The sequence below is a fragment of the Carassius carassius genome, chromosome 4 (genome assembly GCF_963082965.1).
Source record: "Carassius carassius chromosome 4, fCarCar2.1, whole genome shotgun sequence".
NCBI classification, from domain to species: domain Eukaryota; kingdom Metazoa; phylum Chordata; class Actinopteri; order Cypriniformes; family Cyprinidae; genus Carassius; species Carassius carassius.
In genome coordinates this window covers 34,656,612-34,667,853 of record NC_081758.1, presented here as the reverse complement: position 1 = coordinate 34,667,853, position 11,242 = coordinate 34,656,612, and the positions used below count along the sequence as shown (strand labels likewise).

Sequence of the window (11,242 nt, the reverse complement as noted above, 5' to 3'; positions counted from 1 at the left end):
CTTTTATTTGTTAGTTACTGGTTGCTGCGGGTGCCTGTAACCTTTGTTAAAAACCATCCCCTCAGTCTCACAAGATCAACGTCCAGTCCCTGAGCGTTTATAATATCGCAAATAATAAACATGAGGCTTAGACGCTGACAGCGTCACCGTGGTAACAACCCTCAATTACCCATGATTGGCCGACCCGTGGGAATATTTAAATCCCCCCTGTGCGCTGATTGGCTGGTGGGCGGTCGGTGGATCCGAGAGAGTCTGCACCGTTCCGGGTTATTGTCAGTTTCGGCAGCCCGGCGCAGGGGTGAGGCGCAGTGCATGTGAGCGTGTCACAGAGACGCGGAAAACAGACAAATTATTGATTTAAATTGATTAATTCTCCCTCGATATTAACATGAACAAAAGCTGCAACCTTTGGAGTCCTTCGGAGGAATAATTAAACGGACCTCGGAGTTGATATCGCGACGGAAGGTGTCCGTGCAAGGGGATGAAAAGAACCGCTGGAATTGAACGGTGATTTCTCTTCTCCAGGATTAAACGGCGTGTATTCAATTCCTGCACCTGCTCTCCCGTTAAAGGAATATCGCCTTAAACACAACCAGGGCTTTCTAGTATATGCCGAGGATAAATCATTCCTCTTGATTGTATACGCCAAAGTCTGTTCGCTGTTCGGATTTAAGGACATTTGCGAATCGCAGTTTATTTAATTGGCAAAGCACTTATTTATTTATCGGGTTCGTGTCAGCAGAATAAACTGTCATTTTTACTGGAGTTTGCAGTTTCTTACTAAGCCTTACTCGGAGATTATTCCAGTAAGTAAACGGGTAAAGATCCAGACAGACGGGATCATTGACGGTAGTTCAGAACGCAGAGTTAACGGAGCGCAATTGACACACGGCATTTCTTGGGAACAGCTCCTCACTTTGATCCGCTGTCTCCTAGGCTATTCAACGCAAACCACAGATCGGATTCATAAAAAAAGAAGAAGAAATCTTAAAAGAACGGCAAGGAAAAACTGCCCAACGATCCTGCTGAACAAGCCGTTTTTGGATGACTTTTTTTTTCGCGTGTGATCAACGAAGAAAAAAGGAAACAAACTTATAATAACTCAACTGAATATACCAGGGATTATACATTTTTCCATTTCCTCTAAGGACAGAATGAGATATTATTGATCTTTCCACCCCTCATCATTTCCCCCTTAGTCTGCTCTTTCGGCCACAGTCCTGTCATCACAATCCTGCATGGAAATCTAGTCGGCATCACAGAGCGATTTATGGTAAATATACCCTCCCCTATTCGTTATTTCAGCTTTAATTGATCTTTTAATGAAAATGTGCATTCTTGTTTTTTCGCATAATTAAGCAGGGTTTTAAGTATGCATCAAAATGTAACGCTCCTCGAGACGCACACTTCAATCAGTAATCGCAGTCGGCTACAATGCAGTAGAATAATGTAGTGCCCTTACAAAAAAAAAAAAAAAAAAAAAAAAAAAAAATATATATATATATATATATATATATATATATATATATATATATATATATATATATACCTAGCAGGTTACTACAGTTTTATCATGGTAAAAATAACTTCATTTACTATAGTGAATATTTGTTATAATAATGTAGGCTACGATGTTGCGCTCACTTTGAGCGTTAAAATAATCAAAGAAGTTTGCTAGTAAAATCCCAATTATGCAAAATGTGTTTGATAGCAACTTTGACTGAAAGGTAACAGAATCGCCTTTGACTGGATGGTGATTTTCAGCAATGATTAGCTTCATTTGAATAACGCTTCGCTTCTGTCGCAATAAAATCGCGTGATGTGGTATCGGGTGGCGTCTTTTGGTCCCTGACAGAACATACAACCTTTGTTTCACGGTTTTACCTGTAATAAATAAAGGAAGTGCAGTAAAATGGAGGTGTCGGCCGCTGAATGGCCCCAGGACGCGCTTTGATGTGCACTCTGGGTCTTTAAAGAGTGCGCTGACAGGATGAATGCTCTCAAAACATAAAATCTGTTTACAACACGATGGAAGGCGAGAGAATCTGAAAAAAAGGTGTGACAATCTATGCCAGTACCTCCTCTTCTTGGTTTCAGCACGGAGTGTGTGTCAAAATTTCCTTTATGACTTAATCTCTTAACTACTAACAAAAGTTAAGGCTGTTTTGCATCAGATATTGGTTGCTCAAGAACTATACAGCAACTTATATCAAAGATAAAAATCAGCTTGGTTCCAGATCTTATGATTTAGGGTGTGCCTTGGGACTCTCCGGGTGGGGCAAGCTCATGATTAGGTTGGTCAAACCCCTCAGCGGCCTCCTCTGAAGCCGGCCCTGGAGAAAAAAGTTTGTTACTCTCTTAAAAGTAATGTTTCTTATAAACATTTATGGTGCAATGAAGAACCTTTGAAGAATCGTCCATGGAAGCTTTATATTGCACAAAAGTTCTTTATAGTGGAAAAAAAGTTCTTTAGATTATTAAGATATTCTTCACACTAAGAAAAAAAAATATATATATATTTTAAGATATTTAAAGGTTCTACTGTAGCGGGTTAAAGTCTCTGGGGACCAAAAAAACAAATCAAAAACAATATATTTGTTTAGGCCAACTGACCTGCCTTAACGTCCAAATAAAACCAGACTGCACTTTAGCAAGTTTCCAGGCATTCATTGATTAGATTTCACAGAGATAGGATATGCAAAACATCAGTTCTTGGAAACTGCAAGTGATGCATGGAGAAGGAACAGCTGACATCCGAGTGCAGGGACAATAGCTTTACATGAAAAGCCTGTTGACGACCAAACCAACCATCCAAACTAGCCCTGAACACAAAGCATTTAATCTATCAAACCTTTCACATCTTGCCATGAGCCACTCCTAAAACTGTTTAGTCACTCTGCTGAAGCTTTTACCCAAAACATCTTGCTTTTCAGAGGGTCAGTCCTCCTGAGGCAACCTGAGGTTTTAAAGGGTTAGTTCACCCAAAAATGAAAATTACACTGTGTTGTTTTACTCACCCCAGAGGCATCCTAGGTGTATATGACTTTCCTCTTTCAGACGAATCCAGTCGGAGTTATATTAAACTTTGATCTTTCAAGCTGTTTGATGGCACTCAGTGGGTTTTGCACGCATCAGTCCAAAAGAAGTTTGTGCCCAAAAAAGCACCCATCCATAAAAAAAAGTGTCTCACACTGCTCCGGGGGTGAACAAAGGCCTCCTGTGGCGAATCAATGCGTTTTTGTTAGAAAAATATCCATATTCAAAACTTAATGATCGCTTTAATGTCAAAATTTGTACTCTGAAGCAGCTCCGGGCGGATGATGTATGAGGTCAGAATTGCGCATGTGCTGGTGAGTCTCGTGAAAACCAACATTTGTTTACAGGATCAAAGGAAGCAAAGTTTTCTTATTTTAGCAAAGGAAAACCAGTCTCCTCTTGGCTTATATGGAAATCCTCTGACATTCTTCTTTACAAATCCTTGTTTTGTACTTCTAAATAGTGACCGTTGTTTTGTTTTGATCTCTTCCCTGTGCTTACGGCTTTCGTCACTTCTGAGCGGCGCATACCTAAAGTCGAACTCATATGTCATCTGCCCAGAACTGCTTCCGTTTACAACATTGAGCACAAGCTAGATTAAGCATGAGTTTAAGTGGGGGAAGTCGTAGCCTAATGGGTAGAGAGTCTGACTTGTAACCCAAAGGTTGTTGGTTTGAGTCTCAGGTCCGACAGTGATTGTTCACAGTGTGTTTTTGTTCACTACTGTGTGTGTGTGTGCCTACTTGGATGGGTTAAATGCAGAGCTGGGTATGGGACACCATACTCGGCCACACGTCACTTCACTTTACTTTTTATTAATTTATTCTTAAAAGTAGAACAGGTAGTTTAACATCGCAAAATAAGTAACTGATTAAATTTTTTTTATATTTGGACCAGCATGATCATGCATATTTATCGTCTGTCAGGAAAGAGAGTTTTATTCTCTCCCCATACATCACAGTTTGAGTCTCATGAGGCCCCCCATCATTTCTCTGCTGCTCTGACTAATGTGATTGGCCCCCTGCTCCACGGTGGACGTTCCACTCTGCAAATCATCACTCTGGAGGCTTAGGGCTCTGGCTCTTAGCTCAGCTCCAGCATGTGGCCTTCCTCAGGGCCTGGCAGCCTCATTACCCCAGCAGAGTCCCTCACTCTGAGGGCTGCGACTCCCTCCACCCGTAGAGACAGCACCTGTCAAGGAGTATGCTCACCACTCTATTGAATAAAACATTCAGTGATGTACGAGTGGAAAGGTTCACCTCCGGGGGCCAGAGTTGCCTCATTTCCTACTCCTGCTGCACATCCGTGACCCGCTGAGCAAATTGGCCTGGTATTAGCTCTGTGGCTCGATCTCACCTAAACAAATAGAGCTTCCAGCATAATGCTAATCTCAACTGAGCCGAGTGTGCATGGAGGAGGAGATAGCTGGTGGTGATATGGTACAGTCTAATATTTAGGTCACTGAATGGCCTTAGCATTGTTTCTCATTTTTCATAGCTTATTTAATTTTTCCTTTTTGTCAGTTTCTCATTTTTGTTGACTTTTTCCATGTCTAACTCGATCATCTTGGCACATTTGCAAACGTTATTAGTTTTGAGAGTTAAACTTGAATTTTTTCCTTGTATGCCGTAGCTATTCTTTCCACACAAGGTAATTACAAAGAGTTTGACAACAGAAAACTGATGTCAAAATGTTTTGGAAGGACTTCATGCCCTGAAAGCCATCCAAAAAGAAACTCAGTTTATTGTACCACCACCATAAGCAGTAACGTTTCTTTTGATGGAGAAACACTGTTTGGTTGCAATTCAACCTCTGCCAACTGTATTGAATGGGAAAGATCGTAATGAGATTAAAACAAGAGCGAATTTCCAGAGGTATGAAGTTGCATTCGTACCCGTTTCACCGTTTCTGCCTCTGCCGCAGATCTTGATGGATAGTTTAATTTCACTAGGATATTATTAAAGAAGAGTGTACTGTTCATTTGAATATAGAGATAACTGTGTAGATTGATTGATTGATGGCCATGGGGTGAAATCACTCAACTGTTTTCTTATTAAAACCAGGGAGCGCTAGGGCTTCGCTCATGAATATCATTATATTAGTAAAAATTTAATTTCCTGCTTTATATATGAATCTGTTTTTAGGTATTGTCTCAGCCAGTATAGACCTAGTTGTTCCCTGGTTGTATAATCAAACCCTTCTTTCTGGAAATCGATAACAGAGTAGCTGTCCTGTAACTATAAATAAGCTCTTAAAGTAACGCATCTTTCCTGTTTAATTTATATTTTTTCCTGTGGGCTTGGTGGAGCAGTTATTTGGATGGATGGAGCAGGACATGATACTTGAACTTATCTCTCTGGAGCCTTCAAAACAGTGGGTCATTAGGTACAACCATCTCACTATCTCTCAAGGTTTGGGGGATGGCCTGTTCATGTATGAAGAAAACATGTGCATGTCTAGTAGATTGGGTTTGTTTATGGGATTTGTGTGTTGTTTAATTCCCTTTTTTGAGGTTTTCTGGTAATGATCAAGAGGTCATTGACATCCAAACCCTGAGTTTGTCTTCTTTTGAGGTTCAGTTGAATTTTAACACGGGTAAGGGGTGGGTGTGGAGCGAGGCAGGATCTGAAATGGACCTTGTCCCAGATTCAGCTGTCAACCATGGTATTGTTCAAAAGAAAAGCCCTGATGTCCACAGTAGAAAACAAAAAAACTGTCTAAACTTACTGGTCGCTTTTACCTTCAGCAGAATGGGTCTCCTTAATCTTGTGCATTTTTCGAAATCACTGGTACTTTGAAAAATGAATAGACCAATTTACCTTGGCTGCTGAGAAATATAGAATAGAAAAGAGTGTCAAAAGAAAATGTCTTTGTTAGTTGTGAAAGTGCGGTGAATAGATTGTGAATGCTCCTGTCTCGCAGGTCTCCTACAGAGCTCCTCCTGCGAGTATTGAGTGTTAAGGAGGTGCCATTGTTCCGGAAGAGCTATTATATCTGTGCCCCGGGTAATCCGCAATTCCTATCCTCTCTCCCCCACTCTGTTCGCCGAGCCGCTTGTACAATGCTAATGTTCCCAACATCTGTTAATGCGCAACACCTGCGGAGGAGGCTGTTTGATTTTCTCCTTTATGGCATTCCTTTCTCCCCTGTCGCTACATAAAAGGCCCAGCCTGCATTGCTTTCGTAGGTGATATTGATTAAAAGTGTCGGGAAGAAAATCCAAGCATGGAAATGGTGTCAAGATGGGCTGCTCTAAATGGAATTTCAGAATAATGTGTGTTGTTGTTGTTTACTTGACCTTTGCTTTGCTGCAGTTTCAATTTCAATATCCTCATCCAGATGAGATGCCGGGCTGCGGCTTGTTGATTTATCCGTTCCAGGGTCTTTGCCTCTCTGCAGCTTCAAGGGGATGATGATTTCACAGCCTGTTGAAGATCTTTGGCTTCACTGTAGCTTCTGATATTTTGGAATTAGCAAATCAGATTAGATAGTTTGGCCTATTAAAAAATCCTAATTTTTATGTGCTGGTAAGATAGAGCAACACTGAAATGCTTGAAAGTTCAATCAAGCTCTCTTTGAGCATGTTAAGGAGCTGTGTCTATCCTTCAGGCTGAAAGAGATAACCGTGGACATGTTTGTCATTTAATGGCTCTGAGTGCAGAGGAAGAACGGCAGATTAAATGGTGTATGTTCAACTTCACATCATCTTTGCTTCATAGCTAATCGCACAAGCGAACAGGAATCATATTCAAAGAGTGCCCCTTTGAAGGGCAAATTGTTCTTCCTAAAAAACAAACAGCTCTGTAATCGGCCTCCTGGGTGGATTGTTTTTGCTGGTGATGTTAGGGGATGCTGGGAAAGTGGACCTGCTTGCTGCTCTTCAAGGAATGAAAAGTTTGCCTAGGCATCAGTCATTGAGAATTACGGGAGTGTGTTTTTTTAAAGAACTTTACTGGAGAATTCATTGTGTATCCTGTTCCTCCTTGTAAAAGGAGCAGTTCAATTTCTATGAGTTACGGCTTCGTGTTTTCAGTTAGTGACTTTGTACTCCCTTCACTATTGTTTCTCTGCCAGCATAATTCAGTGAAATGCTTTCAGTGCAGCTCTGTTCTATGCCGTTGCAGATATCCTTGTTCTTTACCCCATTTTTGCGAAAGATTTGGGCAATATCCTGACTCCCATACCCTCCCATGGTGCATTTCATCATTCTGACATGCTGTAATGAAACCAGTGTTGCAGTCCAAGTCTGCAGTATTTAGACTATATTTTTCACCATTACTTTAAGGGATAGTTCATCCCCCACAAAAATCTGATTTACTCTCATGTTGTTCCAAATATGTGTGATGATTTTTTTTCTTTTAAAGGAAACAAAAGACAATGTTTTAAGGAATGTTTGTGTTGCACTTTTACATGCAAGTAAGCATTAGTAAGGCCCATGAATTTAAAAAGTATAAATTCTTTTAAAAGCTTTCAGAAAGCATTAAAAAGCATTGTCAATCAATAATTTCAAACTTTGTCTCAACAAACTTTTTAAAGAACATTTAAATTCAAAATGAATCTGAGTTTCAATTTTGCATCCTGTTTGCTACCTTTATTCAAATTTTTTATGAGGCATTATCAGTTCGATTTGACTTGAAATATAGCAAATTAGTTGTATTAGTTAGTTGTTGGCAGATGACGCAGCACGTATGCGCAGCCTGCGCACCTCAGAGATTTGCTAGTCTCACGAGTTTGTTTATAGGAGCAAAGGAAGCCTAGTTTCCTTACTTAAGCAAAGGAAAACCAGTCTCCTCTTGGTTTATATCAAAATCCTCAGACATTTTTCTTCGTAAATCCTTGGTTTGTACTTCTAATTCATGAACAGCGTTTTTTTTATTCGATAAATAAAAATGATATTCGAATTTTGAAAAAAAAAAAAAAAAAAACAAGTTCACAATAAAACCTAATTTGGTCACTTTCTGTGATTCTCCACGGCATATTTGAAGATGTATGCAAGCAAAAAATAATTTATGAATGAATAAGGGGCCGTTCACATATTCTCCTTCTCCAAAGCGCTCAGGTAGAAGCGCTGCTGAGGCGTCTGCCGTTGCCAAGCAACAGTGACGGGCTCTCTCCATGATGACGCGGAAATTTCAGCAAGGGATAAATGGATTTGCAGCACAAAAAAATCGCTTGCAGTAGCTCTGCTACTAAATTTATGATCAGCTGTTCCTTCATCTTGGCTGAGCTTTCAACGTTGTTACGGGAAAGAATGAAGCTGAATGTTTAGTTCTTGTCACATGACCCGCGGTGCGCTTGCAGCATTCTGAAAAGTTGAGATGTTTTTAACTCAATGCTGTTCGGACGCGCCTGGAAAAACGGGCGCTTCGCACCGCGTGCGCATCACCACCGCGTCGCTTTCCGTTATGAGCACGCATACCTCCCACCTACATTGGAAATAACGAACTTGAGCGCACAAAAGACGCGATATGTGAACGGCCCATAAGAACTGCGGTCTTCTACAGTACTTCAAATATGCCGTGGAGAATCACAGAAAGTGACCAAATTCAAAAACATTGTTGCGGCATCTCTCAAGCAACGAATAAACACCGCTTACTTGGAGAATGCAGTGAAAACTCCTCTTCTCACGTCTGCCCTAGACCCTTGGCACAAACATCTCAGGTTTTCTCGATGAAAACATGAGAGAAGTAAGAAAAAAAAACTTTTTTGAACATTATCACATCATTTCCCTTGATGTGAGTGGTGCGGATGCAGCCGCCAACGATAAAGCGGATGCAATGCCCACTCTTCGGAGAAGGCTGAGCCAGTTTTTCAGCGATGATTACAGAGAGTCCAGCCGAGATGAGTGGGAACAGTTCTTACTGGAGCCATGTATTCCACCAGATGAGGATCCCATTCAGTGGTGAAACGAAAACACGAAGCGCTTCACAAAACTTATTCGTTTAGCACACCGTTATTTGTGAGTCCCGGCAACGTCTGTGTCGTCAGAGCGCGTTTTCTCCGCGGCCGGCCCCATTGTTAACAGACTAAGATGCCGACTTTCCCCCGATCATGTTTACATGCCCGTATTTCTTAACAAGAACATGTAAAACAATAGAAAAAAAGCAAAAAAGATTTGCTGACAGTTTAAAAGTTTCAAAGTTAAGTGTAGGCTACGTTCTACAATAGCCTAATCGCTGCAGGCTGCTTTACGTTTTTTCTTTGTTCACTTTTTTTTTCACTTTTTATTTTGCTTTTAATCTGTACTTTTGTTTTATTTATTTAACTATTGTTAAAGGTTTTCAACTACAAAGCACGATGTGTAGCCTAATGTTCAAGCTTATTGTGTGTAAGCTTGTTCAAAATGACGGAAACAATAAATGTTGCTGAAAAATAACGTCTGTCTCATTAAACTTAATTTAAATAAACGAATATTTGAATATTCGTTTTTTGTGAGCTCAAATATTTGAATGTGATATTTGCAGAAAACGCCCTTCCCTAGTCTTGAGCCCCTTTCGCACTGCACGTCGGACCCGGCAAATTGCCGGAACATTGCCAGGTGCCTTCTGTGTGAAAGCAAACACGTCCCGGGATTGATCCCGGCATTGAACCCGGGTCGGGGACCTAGTAACAACCCGGGACAAGCGCTGTGTGAACAAAAGCCAGATCTAATGCCGTGTCAAAGTGATGACGCGCGTTATCGCGCAACTCTTTTACCGGCTGTTTTGAAGGAAGATCAACGTTCGCGACGAAAAAATATGTGCAAACTATAATGAAGCAGAGATCAGTTTGTTCCTCACTTTCCGCGCTGACACCGAGATCGTTCGCTTGCTTCAGTGAAAGTATAACGTGCCTAACGTTTTCGACTCGTACATTACACGTCACGCCCTGATGTCACGTGTCGTTACGGGATCTTTACGGGTTGTGTGTGAAAGCACGCACATATTCCGGGTAATCACTGGCAGTGTGAAAGTGCAAAATCTAGCGACCCGGGAACAATTGCCGGAACACTTTACCCGTGTATTTGCCGGAATGGCAGTGTGAAAGGGGCTTTGCTCAGGGACACACCGGTGTCTTACAGTGGATTCGAACCCGGGTCTCTCACACTTATCCACTGCACCAACACTACCCCCATTTTGACTTGTTGAAATAACTCCAATTGGATTTGTCTGAAAGAAGAAAGTCATATACACCTAGGATGCTTCGAGGGTGAGTAAAACACAAGCTAATTTTAATTTTTGGGTGAACTAACACTAAGGCCTGTCTGTGTTTTCTATGCTGCTTTTTAATATTTGTATCCTACACTCACACAAGTGTTACATCTTTTGCAACTTGAAATCCATAGCTTATCTTGGATCACTGCTACGCTCCTGTTGACCCTTAAACTATGTCAACCCTGTTATTATAAAGAACGTGTTATTGTTTGAACATATGGAGCTCACTGATAAAACATGACACATGCATGAAATATGGGGTTACTGCAGCACAAAACAGAATGCCTGGTGTTCTCACGGAGTGGAAAGTTCTCCTAATCCCCCAGGAGGGTAAGACAGGCTGCGCTGGAAGTCAAAGCTCAATTATTCGTCTGTCAGTCAGTCGCCTTTCTAATAGTATGCCTATATTCTCTGTATTTAATGCTATTGAAAGAGACATATACACAGCAAATGGGCTGTGAAAAATCAGCTGTTGAATTATTTAGAATTATTTCATGGAGGTCCAATGAATAGAGTAGACACATTTTTGATTCTATTTGCTAGCAAGGTTGTCTGATAGAAAGGGTGATTAATATCATACTCCCACTGTGCTTCTGAGTCTTATTTATTAACATTGTGGTGGGCAGCCTTTAAAATTGGGTTGGGGTGGGTGGGGATTGCATGCTTGCTTTTCTGTTCCAACGTATTGAGGCTATTAAAACGTAGCGAGAGCCTTAGACTGTGACCTGTTTACAAATCCAGTTTTTTTATTGCCAGGGAAAATGGGTTTTGTCATGCGGTGCGGTTGAAAGTTTAACACATTTAATTACATTCTTAACAATGACCTCAAAGACAAAAGTTGATTCCGTTTACATTCAAAGTGGGTTGTGTAATTCAAGTTAGTGACAATGAACAAAAGTGCCATTGGCTGTGACTTGGATGGCCCTGAATCTCTTCAAACACACACACAATCTATATCGTATACGCCGTGCGTTTCATAAAAGCAGTTAGTCAACTTGTAGTGTTGTCGAGAG

The 11,242-nt window shown here is 40.9% G+C and overlaps 1 protein-coding gene across 2 annotated transcripts in view; it reads left to right on the top strand.

The window, feature by feature from the left end:
* Positions 1-268: 268 nt before the first annotated feature.
* Positions 269-11,242, top strand: part of fam222aa (family with sequence similarity 222 member Aa) — a 67,904-nt gene continuing 56,930 nt past the window's right edge. Inside the window, exon 1 of one of the 2 annotated variants that reach the window (XM_059548610.1) lies at positions 269-507. The gene's annotated coding sequence lies outside the window, so the exon portion shown is untranslated. Of the gene's footprint in view, positions 508-1,212; positions 1,274-11,242 lie in introns of those variants that run through there. The other variant, XM_059548611.1, reaches the window with a different exon arrangement.